General features: G+C 44.2%; 1 pseudogene; it reads right to left on the bottom strand.

Annotated features, from left to right (window-relative positions):
• LOC109901720 (protein PTHB1-like) overlaps positions 1-13,526 on the bottom strand; it is a 117,683-nt pseudogene that overhangs the window by 75,326 nt on the left and 28,831 nt on the right.

The following is a 13,526-nucleotide window of genomic DNA, read 5'->3' as shown; positions in this document are numbered from 1 at the left end:
CTCTAGCTTACTGTAGTAGTCTAGCTTACTGTAGTAGTCTAGCTTACTGTAGGCTATTTGGAATATGAAACAACTGAACTAGGTCTATATGAGCTAGTTCCAGATCTCCATCCCTGACCTCATCCATCAAGTTCGGTCTGACTACTAGACCACCATTCATTCAACATGCCTTGTTGCCGTTGGTGACCTGACTATAATCACATCATTAGCAGCCTACTGTTGACATACAGCGATATCAAGAAGACAGATGAAGAATTGATTCATTAACACAGGCCTACTAATATTTAACAGTCTAACATAACTTCCTGTCAAGGAAGGTTTTAGCGCAATTAGGGGCGTTTCTTTTTTTTAGATCTCTGTTTGATGTCAAGTTACACCCATTGATGCTCGCCGTTGGTCCGTGGCCGTTAATGTTTCGCATTGGGGACGACAGTTGTTGACAACTGTAGTATTGTAGTGAACTCTAACCCTTTTCCTAACCTCATTCTCCTAACATGCCATGCTAATTTAGCTAACCTGCCACGTAAATTCTCCCAACATGCCACGCTAGTTATCCTAACCTGTTATGAAACAAATCATCTGTGCCGAAAAACCATCAATCTCATAAAACCGGAACTGACCAATGGCAGGTATCAATTGACTGACCAATCACAGGCACCAATGAGCGTTTCCTGATATTCAGGAGCACCCACACCAAGAAACACCCCAAATTGCAGTCTGCAATTACACCATATTGGTATTTTGGGAGTGTTTTTCGTACCAGCGTACTTTGACCTCAAATTGCGTGCATGGTACGCAAAATGCGTGCAGGTTGGCAGGTCGTTTGTTTCCCTCTTCTCCATCTCTCTCGTTGTATTCTTCTCTGTCCTCGGCTCTTCCTGCTGACACGGGGCCCAGGAGGCTAGTGTGTTCTGTAGCACCAACACCAACACCCTTCTACTATACATGGAGGCAGTCAAAACGTCAGACAAGAATCCTCAACATGAGCAGAGAGGAGAGACGGTGGCTGAGTGGAGAAAAAAAGGAAGAAACAGATTACGAGGGGAGAGAGTGTCAAAGGAAGAAACAGATTACGAGGGGAGAGAGTGTCAAAGGAAGAAACAGATTACGAGGGGAGAGAGTGTCAAAGGAAGAAACAGATTATGAGGGGAGAGAGTGTCAAAGGAAGAAACAGATTACGAGGGGAGAGAGTGTCAAAGGAAGAAACAGATTACGAGGGGAAAGAATGTCAAAGGAAGAAACAGATTACGAGGGGAGAGAGTGTCAAAGGAAGAAACAGATTACGAGGGGAGAGAGTGTCAAAGGAAGAAACAGATTACGAGGGGAAAGAATGTCAAAGGAAGAAACAGATTACGAGGGGAGAGAATGTCAAAGGAAGAAACAGATTACGAGGGGAGAGAATGTCAAAGGAAGAAACAGATTACGAGGGGAGAGAGTGTCAAAGGAAGAAACAGATTACGAGGGGAGAGAGTGTCAAAGGAAGAAACAGATTACGAGGGGAGAGAATGTCAAAGGAAGAAAAAGAAAGGAGTGGGAGAAGAGGCAGAGAAACCAAAAGGGCCGGCACTTTCTCTGCGCTCCGTCAGACGCTCTGACAGCGTGACGAGCCCTCTCCCTCCATCACTCTCCTTTTCAAAAACGGGGGCAGGCTTGCTTTTAACCCCTCGACCCCGCGAGCAAATAGTGACCAGACAGTCTAAGTGTTACCACACCATTAGCGCCCAGCGTAGAACAACAATAACAACAAAGGAACAGGACATCCCCCTCGTATCTCCTTCCCCCCTCTCCTTCCCCCTCGTATCTCCTTCCCCCCTCTCCTTCCCCCTCGTATCTCCTTCCCCCCTCTCCTTCCCCCTCTCCTTCCCCCTCGTATCTCCTTCCCCCCTCTCCTTCCCCCTCGTATCTCCTTCCCCCCTCTCCTTCCCCCTCGTATCTCCTTCCCCCTCGTATCTCCTTCCCCCCTCTCCTTCCCCCTCGTATCTCCTTCCCCCCTCGTATCTCCTTCCCCCTCGTATCTCCTTCCCCCCTCTCCTTCCCCCTCGTATTTCCTTCCCCCTCGTATCTCCTTCCCCCCTCTCCTTCCCCCTCGTATCTCCTTCCCCCCTCTCCTTCCCCCTCGTATCTCCTTCCCCCCTCTCCTTCCCCCTCGTATCTCCTTCCCCCCTCTCCTTCCCCCTCGTATCTCCGTCCCCCCTCTCCTTCCCCCTCGTATCTCCTTCCCCCCTCTCCTTCCCCCTCGTATCTCCTTCCCCCCTCTCCTTCCCCCTCGTATCTCCTTCCCCCCTCTCCTTCCCCCTCGTATCTCCTTCCCCCCTCTCCTTCCCCCTCGTATCTCCTTCCCCCCTCTCCTTCCCCCTCGTATCTCCTTCCCCCTCGTATCTCCTTCCCCCCTCTCCTTCCCCCTCGTATCTCCTTCCCCCTCGTATCTCCTTCCCCCCTCTCCTTCCCCCTCGTATCTCCTTCCCCCCTCTCCTTCCCCCTCGTATCTCCTTCCCCCCTCTCCTTCCCCCTCGTATCTCCTTCCCCCCTCTCCTTCCTTCTCACACTCACTCCTTCCCTCAGGGCCTGAGTTAAGCGGAAGACATTTCGCTTTGACCTTAGGTGACCTCGGCCACCCACCCCTGGGAGAAGACGGGTCAAGAAGGGTCGGCAGGGTAATGCACATCACACACTGAGAGCAAGAGAGGGAAAGTGTGTTGAGGGTGTTTGGGGTGCAAGAGTGTGTGCGCTCCACTGAGAGAATCATTGTGTGTGTGAGCATGTGTGAGACTGTGAAAGAGACTGTAAAAGAGAGAATGTTTGCGCATGTGTGTGAGAGAGTGTTAAACGGTGTAGTGTTTTAGTGTTAGGGTGTGTGTGTGGGGGCACATACTGACACTTGCAGAGACCCATTAGGGATCTCGGGTGAAGATCAGCAGGGCGCTAAATGGCCACCTTTGACCTTTTGGGGTCAAGACTTAGGTCATATCCCTGTGTAGGGTCTGTTAGAGCAATCCATTCAAAGCCTCTCTGCTGTACGCTAAAATTCTCTCCACGAAGCAGGACCATCAGATAAGACTCACTTTACATACACTACCAGTCAAAGGTTTTAGAACACCTACTCATACATTGTAGAATAATAGTGAAGACATCAAAACTATCAAATAAAACATATGGAATCATGTGGTAACCAAAAAAATGTTAAACAAATCCAAATATATTTGAGAGATTCTTCAAAGTAGCCACCCTTTGCCTCGATGACTGCTTTGCACACTCTTGGCATTCTTTCAACCAGCTTCATGAGAAAGTCACCTGAAATGCATTTCAATTAACAGGTGTGCCTGTTAATGCCTTAATGCGTTTGAGCCAATCAGTTGTGTTGTGACAAGGTAGGGGTGGTATACAGAAGATGGTATTTTACCAAGTCCATATCATGGCAAAAACAGCTCAAATAAGCCAAGATAAACAACAGTTTCTGCAAAGAAACCACTGCTAAAGGACACCAATAAGAAGAAGACATTTGCTTGGGACAAGAAACATGAGCAATGGACATTACACCGGTGGAAATTTGTCCTTTGGTCTGGAGTCCAAATTGGAGATTTATGGTTTCAAATGCTGTGTCTTTGTGATACTCGGTGTGTGTGAACGGATGATCTCCACATGTGTATTTCCCAACATAAAGCATGGAGGAGGAGGTGTTATGGTGTGGGGGTGCTTTGCTGGTGACACTGTCAGTGATTTATTCTGAATTCAAGGCACACTTAACCAGCATGGCTACCACAGCACTCTGCAGCGATACGCCATCCCATCTGGTTTGCGCTTAGTGGGACTATAATTTGATTTCAACAGTACAATGACCCAACACACCTCCAGGCTGTGTAAAGGCTATTTTTCCAAGAAGGAGAGTGATTGAGTGCTGCATCAGATGACCTAGCCTCCACAATCCCCCGACCTCAAACAAACTGAGATGGTTTGGGATGAGTCGGAACGCAGAGTGAAGGAAAAGCAGCCAAAAAGTGCTCAGCATATGTGGGAACTCCTTCAAGACTGTTGGAAAAGCATTCCAGGTGAAACTGGTTGAGAGAATGTCAAGGGTGTGCAAAGCTGTCAAGGCAAAGGGTGGCTATTTGAGGAATCTCAAATATAAAATATATTTTGATTTGTTTAACACTTTTTTGGTTTCAGTGTGAGGGGGTGAGTCCTTGAGAGCTGCCCAGTTGACTGGTTTAGATTTCTACCTGGCACACAGGCTTAACAATCCACCAGGTTTCCCAGGTCTATATCGTATGATGATTATGAGGTAAGGTTGAAAACTAGCAGACACCGCAGCTCTCTAGGATCAAAGCTATGTGCATGCCATCTTTTTGACGTGTTTGCATGCGTGTGTGTGTGTTAGTGTGTGTGTGTGTGTGTGTGTTAGTGTGTGTGTGTGTGTTAGTGTGTGTGTGTGTGGGGGGGGGGGGTTACTGTCAGTTTGTACTTGTGTATTAATGGAATACTTTGCTCTTACCTAGAAATTCACTATTTAGTGATTTAAATCAGACTACCAAACCTGTAACAAGGGAAAGAAGAGAGAGAGAGAGACAGAGGCAGCGAGAACAAAGAAGGTAGTGTGGTGGTGGACAGGGGTACTGGGTTGCCATCTGAGACAAATAAAGAGTGAAATAACAATAAAAATCACAAGGCGCTGCCTCCCCCACAAACCCAGGACAAGCTGAGTGGAGGGATGGAGTTTCTAAACAGAGCCTCCTGCGGTGGCACACACACACACAGTCAAAGAATCAAAGACACATGGGCATTGGTCTGTTGGTCTGTGCCAAACTCACACACTCCAACACACAGAGGCAGCTCCAGCTCCCCATTACCCAGGATAAAACACACGGACAAGACATCAGAGGAAGGGAGTGAGTGTGAGAGAGAGATCTGTAGAGAGAAAGCTAAAAACGTGTGGGAGATGGAGAGATAAAGGTGACAAGAGAGAGAGAGGAGGAGAAGGAGAGAGTGGGACTCAAAGAGACAGATGAAGATGGAGTTCATAGCTATTTAGTAGATTGAGAGACAAGGGAGAGAGAAACAAAAACATGTGGTATGTGTGTGTACACGACACTATGCACTTCAGCAAGACACAGTACGGGCCAAATCCGGTCATTCTGGACAAAATCATTCAATGAGTCAAAAGTCCCGTTAAAAAGGTTTGACTACCAAACACGACCATGGTGGGGTCAGGTAGGGGTAAGGTGGGGTAGAGTGGTGTGTGTTTGTGTGTGTGGTTAGGGGCCTGGGTTTCACAGCAGAAGGCTGCTGATAGACTGGTGGAGAGCAGCGCCAGGTTTCTGTGTGTGGGAGACAAAAAGCGTGGCATAAACACACCGAGTCATCGCTGGTTCACGGTGTGTGTGTTTAATCTGCTGCGTTGTGATGACTACCATGGTTACGTACGCATCACCTAACTAATCTTTTAGCTGTCATGACTTACAGCCATCTTAATGGTGAGGGCAACATTTGCTTCAAAATGTGGTTCTATAATCTCCAACTCCTCTACTAACCTACAGTAGGCGAGTGGAAGAATGGATCCCAGCTAGGCAGACATACAGGACGAAACACTTTTAGGGCGACCAGACTTTTCTTCAAATGTTCCTACATCAACATGTTCCAGCTTTTCATCACAACAGCTTCAAGTACATCAGTCTCTTTGCACTGCTCTCAGACACTGTGATAAAACTGATATGAAACCGGTTTCTAGGAATTGGGAAGGTTGTAGTAGCAGACTGTTGTGTTTGCTTTGGGTGAGAGTTTACAGTGTTTGCTTGACCGTGTCAAGGTGACCATGTACCTCCGTTTTATTCATTCAGATTATAGAACCTTTCATGTCTGCTGTCCCATACTGATAATGTCTGAGCCCACAGAGGAAAGCACACGTTCTTTCATTCATTCATTCACTCTTGCTCTCTATAAAGATAAGGTGAGAGAGAGCGAGAGAGCGAGAGAGCGAGAGAGCGAGAGAGAGAAGAGGTGGCTGGCTTTCATGACATCCAGTGGAGGCTGAACACACACAGTCAGTTTAGGACCCTGCAACGCACAGCGACTCGTCACCTTGATCTGAGAAAGAGAGACGAATGGAGAGGGAGGAGAAAAAGAGAAATAAAAGAGGAAGTCATCAAGTGTGCGACACATACCCTCCCTGTGACTGATGGGAGTGGAAAACCATCAATGTGATCACAGATCCCTGCACCTGTACATAGCCCATCTGTAAACAGCCCATCTATCTACCTACCTCATCCCCATACTGTATTTATTTATTTATCTTGCTCCTTTGCACCCAAGTATCTCTACTTGCACATTCATCTTCTGCACATCTACCATTCCAGTGTTTAATTGCTATATTGTAATTACTTCGCCACCATGGCCTATTTATTGCCTTAACTCCCTTATCTTACCTCATTTGCACTCACTGTATATAGACTTTTTGTTTTATTTTGTTCTACTGTATTATTGACTATGTTTTGTTTATTCCATGTGTAACTCTGGGTTGTTGTATGTGTCGAATTGCTATGCTTTATCTTGGCCAGGTCGCAGTTGCAAATGAGAACTTGTTCTCAACTAGCCTACCTGGTTAAATAAATAAAGGTGAAATAAATCAAATAAAAAATAGAAATGTCCGGGATGAGCGCTTGCTACAGAGATAGAGAGAACGTCAGGATATAGAAGTCTGTATGTGTAGCCTTCATATTGTGTGTGTGTGTTTGGTTTTACTATCCTTGTGGGGACCAGAAGTCCTCACAAGAATCGTAAAAACAAAGAAAGTTGGGACAGGTGGGGACATTTTGCCGGTCGCCACAAGGGAAAGGGTTATTTTAGGCTTAGGGATTAGGTTTAGGGTTATAATTGGGGTTAGGTTTAGGAGTTAGGATTAGGGGTTAAAGTTTGAGCTCGGTTGTGCTTCTACATCTGTGTTGCTTGCTGCTTGGGGTTTTAAGATGGGTTTCTGCTGATGTAAAAAGGGCTTTATAAATACATTTGATTTGAAGTGTTAGAGAAAATAGGATGCTGAGTGGGATTCAATTGTTTGGTCCCCACAAGGACAGTAAAACAAACATCTGTGTCCATTTCAGTGTGTGTGTATATGTGTTCACCGATGTGGTGTCCATGTTAGTGGAAACTGTGGCTATAACAGTCAGATCCTCATCTGTCGCTGCTACAGGAAGAATATCTACAACAGAGAAGAAAAAAGAGTCAGGAAATAACCTACAATACACACAAAGAAAGTTCACGGTGTGTGTCTGTGTGTGCATGCGTGTCCTACCAGCCTGGGTCCTGGTGGCCTGTCTGATGACGCTCTGCAGACTAAGTCCTCTCAGTGTCGATCTGGGAGTAGTCCTGTTCGCGGGCGTCCACCTTGGGCGTGGAGAAGAAGGAGGGGTCTGTGCCCATGTAGGAACACTGCAGGTGGCCCTCATTGCTCAGGGTCACCACCACACCCTTCAGGTCCCTATGGGGGGGTTGAAACATCTGCCTGAGTCAGAAACACAAAACTGCTACAGTGTATGTTTTGTATGAGGAAAGAAACAGTTTCATAGCAGCTTTTCAGCACCCATCATTCAGAGATAGAACAAGAATGAAATAGACAGAAGAAAAACTAGTTAGGTGATGCACAGTGTGTGTCTGTGTGTGTGTGTGTGTGTGTGTGTGTGTGTGTGTGTGTGTGTGTGTGTGTGTGTGGTTGCAGATGTGTTGTGGTGCCAGGGCAGTGAGGCAGTAACGCACAGAGGGTTACCAGCCCAGAGGAGTAGTAAGTAGTAACACACAGAGGAGTAGTAAGTAGTAACACACAGAGGAGTAGTAAGTAGTAACACACAGAGGAGTAGTAAGTAGTAACACACAGAGGAGTAGTAAGTAGTAACACACAGAGGAGTAGTAAGTAGTAACACACAGAGGAGTAGTAAGTAGTAACACACAGAGGAGTAGTAAGTAGTAACACACAGAGGAGTAGTAAGTAGTAACACACAGAGGAGTAGTAAGTAGTAACACAGAGGAGTAGTAAGTAGTAACATACAGAGGAGTAGTAAGTAGTAACACAGATGAGTAGTAAGTAGTAACACACAGAGGAGTAGTAAGTAGTAACACACAGAGGAGTAGTAAGTAGTAACACACAGAGGAGTAGTAAGTAATAACACACAGAGGAGTAGTAAGTAGTAACACAGAGGAGTAGTAAGTAGTAACACACAGAGGAGTAGTAAGTAGTAACACAGAGGAGTAGTAAGTAGTAACACACAGAGGAGTAGTAAGTAGTAACACACAGAGGAGTATTAAGTAGTAACACACAGAGGAGTAGTAAGTAGTAACACACAGAGGAGTAGTAAGTAGTAACACACAGAGGAGTAGTAAGTAGTAACACACAGAGGAGTAGTAAGTAGTAACACACAGAGGAGTAGTAAGTCCCACACCTGCAGGAGAGGGTGACTGGGGGGTATAAACCCCCCTTTTACTGCTGCAGGGGCACATTCACAACTACTCCCTCTTCCCCTCCAAAACAACCAGCCCTCCCCCATATCTAAAGCCCTCATTGGTAGCAGCAGACCTGCCACCACAGGGGGGGGGGATTGACCTACCCAACCTACCCACTCAGCCATCCAAATTAAAATGTTATCACTATAACACTATTCTATCAAAGTGCTTGTGCGTGTGTTTCAGTTCAAGCCTTCCGTTTCCCTTTTGTCCACATGCAAGGTATTTTTCATTGTTATTCAATCATTATTCAAACCAGAAAGTCTGAATGAGATAAGTTATGTGTCCCCCCACCCCAGGGAGACCTACAGCGGGTCCCTTGATAACGATGAGCAATAATAACTAGATCAAAAATATGATTCAAATACTGAGCTATATTGCATGCAAAAACAAATTTGGGAAATTCTATTTTATAGTAATACAAGTTCCACGGGAGAAAGATTTTGTTTAACAAGTGATCAAAATAATTAACACTCCCACAATTTCTTATGGATGAAGTAGTCAAACATTTAGTATTTGGTCCCATATTCTCAGCACGCAATGAATAAATCAAGCTTGTGACTCTACAAACTTGTTGGATGAATTTGTAGTTTGTTTGGTTGTGTTTCAGATGACTTAGTGCCCAATAGAAATGAATGGTAAATAATGTATTGTGTCATTTTGGAATCACTTTTATTGTACACTTACAGTTGAAGTCGGAGGTTGACATCCACTTAGGTTGGAGTCATTAAAACTCGTTTTTCAACCACTCAACACATTTCTTGTTAACAAACTATAATTTTGGCAAGTCGGTGAGGACATCTACTTTATGCATGACACAAGTCATTATTCCAACAATTGTTTACAGACAGATTATTTCACTTCTAATTCACTGTATCACAATTCCAGTGGGTAAGTTTACATACACTAAGTTGACTGTGCCTCTAAACAGCTTGCAAAATTCCAGAAAATTATGTAATGTATTTAGAAGCTTCTGATAGGCTAATTGACATCATTTGAGTCAATTGGAGGTACCTGTGGATGTATTTCAAGGCCTACCTTCAAATGCAGTGCCTCTTTGCTTGACATCATGGGAAAAATCAAAAGAAATCAGCCAAGACCTCAGAAAAAAAATTGTAGACCTCCACAAGTCTGGTTCATCCGTGGGAGCAATTTCCAAACGCCTGAAGGTACCAGGTTCATCTGTACAAACAATAGTACGCAAGTATTAACACCATGGGACAACACAGCTGTCATACCGCTCAGGAAGTAGATGCGTTCTGTCTCCTAGAGATTAACGTACTTTGGTGCGAAAAGTGCAAATCAATCCCAGAACAACAGCAAAGGACCTTGTGAAGATGCTGGAGGAAACAGGTACAAAAGTATCTATATCCACAGTAAAACGAGTCCTATATCGACATAACCTGAAAGGCCACTCAGCAAGGAAGAAGCCACTGCTCCAAAATGTCCATAAAAAAAGCCAGACTAAGGTTTGCAACTGGAAATGGGGACAAAGATCGTACTTTTTGGAGAAATGTTCTCTGGTCTGATGAAACAAAAATAGAACTGTTTGGCCATAATGACCACCGTTATGTTTGGAGGAAAAAAGGGGAGGCTTGCAAGCTGAAGAACACCATCCCAACTGTGAAGCACAGGGGTGGTAGCATCATGTTGTGGGGGGTGCTTTGCTGCAGGAGGGAATGGTGCACTTCACAAAATAGATGGCATCATGAGGGAGGAAAATTATGTGGATATATTGAAGCAACATCTCAAGACATCAGTCAGGAAGTTAAAGCTTGGTCGCAAATGGGTCTTCCAAATGGACAATGACCTCAAGCATACTTCCAAAGTTGTGGCAAAGTGGCTTAAGGACAACAAAGTCAAGATATTGGAGTGGCCATCACAAAGCCCTGACCTCAACCCTACAGAAAATGTGTGGGCAGAACTGAAAAGGCGTGGGCGAGCAAGGAGGCCTACAATCCTGACTCAGTTACACCAGCTCTGTCAGGAGGAATGGGCCAAAATTCACACAATATATTGTGGGAAGCTTGTGGAAGGCTACCTGAAATGTTTGACCCAAGGTAAACAATTTAATGGCAATTCTACCAAATACTAATTGAGTGTATGTAAACTTCTGACCCACTGGGAATGTGATGAAATAAATAAAAGCTGAAATAAATAATTATCTCTATTATTCTGACAATTCACATTCTTAAAATAAAGTGGTGATCCTAACTGACCTAAGACAGGGAATTTTTACTAGGATTAAATGTCAGGAATTGTGAAAAACTGAGTTTAAATGTATTTGGCTAAGGTGTATGTAAACTTACAACTAAAACAAAAATATAAACGCAACATGTAAAGTGTTGTTCCCATGTTTCATGAGCTGAAATAAAAGATTCCAGAAATGTTTCATATGCACAAAAAGGTTATTTCTTTCAAATTATGTGCACAAATTTGTTTACATCCCTGTTAGTGAGCATTTCTCCTTTTTCAAAGATAATCTATCCACCTGACAGGTGTGGCATATTAAGAAGCTGATTAAACTGCATGATCCTTACACAGGTGCACCTTGTGCTGGGGACAATAAAAGGCTACTCTAAAATGTGCAGTTTATTCACACAACACAATGCCAGAGATGTCTCAAGTTTTGAGGGAGCGTGCAATTGGCATGCTGATTGCACCAGAGCTTTTGTCAGAGAATTGAATGTACATTTCTCTACCATAAGCCACCTCCAACGTTGATTTTAGAGAATTTGGCAGTATGTCCACCCGGGCTAACAACCCCAGAACACATGTATGGCGTCGTGTGGGCGAGTGGATTGCTGACGTCAACGTTGTGAACAAAGTGTCCCATGCAGGCATAAGCTACGGACAACAAATACAATTGCATTTTATTGATGGCAATTTGAATGCACAGAAATACCTTGACGAGATCCTGAGGTCCATTGTGAGGCCAATTGTTTTTAAAGGTATCTGTATTCCAAGTCAAGGAGAATACATGAATGAATTTTTTGCGGTTTTTTTTTTTGAGGGGGGGGGGGATTTGAGCCCCTTTTCTCCCCAATTTCATGGTATCCAATTGTTAGTAGTTACTATATTGTCTCATCGCTACAACTCCCGTACGGGCTCGGGAGAGACGAAGGTCGAAAGTCGTCCGAAACACAACCCAACCAAGCCCTGCTTCTTAACACAGCGCACATCCAACCTGGAAGCCAGCTGCACCAATGTGTCGGAGGAAACACTGTGCACCTGGCGACCTGGTTAGCGTGCACTGCGCCCGGCCCGCCACAGGAGTCGCTAGTGCGCGATGAGACAAGGATATCCCTACCGGCCAAACCCTCCCTAACCCGGACGAAGCTAGGCCAATTGTGCGTCGCCCCACTGACCTCCCGGTCGCGGCCGGCTGCGACAGAGCCTGGGCGCGAACCAAGAGCCTCTGGTGGCACAGCTAGCAACACAATGCCAGATATAAAAGCCCTAGATCACTGCGCCACCCATATAAAATCGCCTACATATGCACTGAGCTTTTCTGATGATTTAAGAAAACTGTTTGATTAAATAATGAAGACACACAAATGACTCAAGAGCCTGATGGTGAGTGTTAAAAAAAGAAAAAGACATCGAGTGCCTGGCGCACGTTGTCTCGCTCTCCTCCCCACTGCAGCGAAAAGTGTGCTGTTATTGCGCAGCAACATCTTTTCAGCCATTTCGTTTCAGACTTGTTTGACTGAAAAGTTCTGTTACCGAAATCCCTCATTTGTTTACAAAAAACATTCCCGATTCCCTCAACCCTTGCTTTCTTTACGTGAAACATGTTAACATCGCAGGCGACCAATATATTGTTTATAACAAACTCTGAACACAGTAATGTCTTCAGAAAAACGGATGCGGAGGACGTGAAAAATAACGGGCAAATGTGTAATGCTATAGCTCAGGAGGAAAAGAGGCAGTCAGAGCTGTGGAAGACATTTAACTTAGTTGTGGAAACGAATAAAGATTTTAAAAAAGGAGAGTATAGGAGCAAGCATTGCGTGAGTATTATGTGTGCCAAAACAGTTGCTGTTAGATTACAATAAAACAAATCTGACCATTTGAAACAATGTAAACATTTGACTTAGTTGCGGAAACTATTGGAGATTAAAAAAAGGAGAGTATAGGAGCAATAACATCGGTGTACCAGAGAGTATATTCTAATGAGAAAAAAACGAAGCTTTTATTACAGCAGACTAAAAACAATTACATGCATTTGTGAAATGCAGTTTATTTATTGTTTAGACGAATTATTCAAAGCTCCCTTTGTTATTTAATTTTAAAACTAAAATGCTTGATTGCATTTGGAAGCATGAATGTCTTGTATGCTATGTGATGACATGAACAAATGAATGACTGATTGATTCAGAAAGTATTCAGACCCTTTCCCCACATTTTGTTACTTTACAGCCTTATTCTAAAATTGATTAAATTATAATTTCTCATCAACCTACACACAATACCGCATAATGACAAAGCGAAAACAGGTTTATAGAAATGTTTGCAAATGTATTTTTAAAAAACAACAGAAATAACTTATTTACGTAGAGTAAGTTTCCATTGATCATTCTTGAGATGTTTCTACAACTTAATTGGATTCCACCTGTGGTAAATTCAATTGATTGAACATAACTTGGAAAGGCACACACCTGGGGCGGCAGGTAGCCTAGTGGTTAGAGCTTTGGGAAAGTAACCGAAAGGTTGCTGGATCGAATCCCCAAGCTGACAATCTGTCGTTCTGCACCTGAACAAGGCAGTTAAACCACTGTTCCCCAGGAGGCTGTCACTGTATATAAGAATTTGCCCTTAACTGACTTGCCTAGTTAAATAAAGGTTACATTTAAATCCCACAGTTGATAGTGCATGTCAGAACAAAAACCAAGCCATACGGTCGAAGGAATTGTCCATACAGCTCCGAGACAGGATTGTGTCGAGGCACAGAACTGGGGAAGGGTACCAAAACATTTCTGCAGCATTGAAGGTCCCAAAGAACATCATTATTAAATGGAAGAAGTTTGGAACCACCAAGA

Source organism: Oncorhynchus kisutch, linkage group LG13 (genome assembly GCF_002021735.2).
Source record: "Oncorhynchus kisutch isolate 150728-3 linkage group LG13, Okis_V2, whole genome shotgun sequence".
Taxonomy (NCBI): Eukaryota; Metazoa; Chordata; class Actinopteri; order Salmoniformes; family Salmonidae; genus Oncorhynchus; species Oncorhynchus kisutch.
The sequence above is the reverse complement of the archived record's forward strand: the minus strand, read 5'-3'. Positions and strand labels throughout refer to the sequence as shown.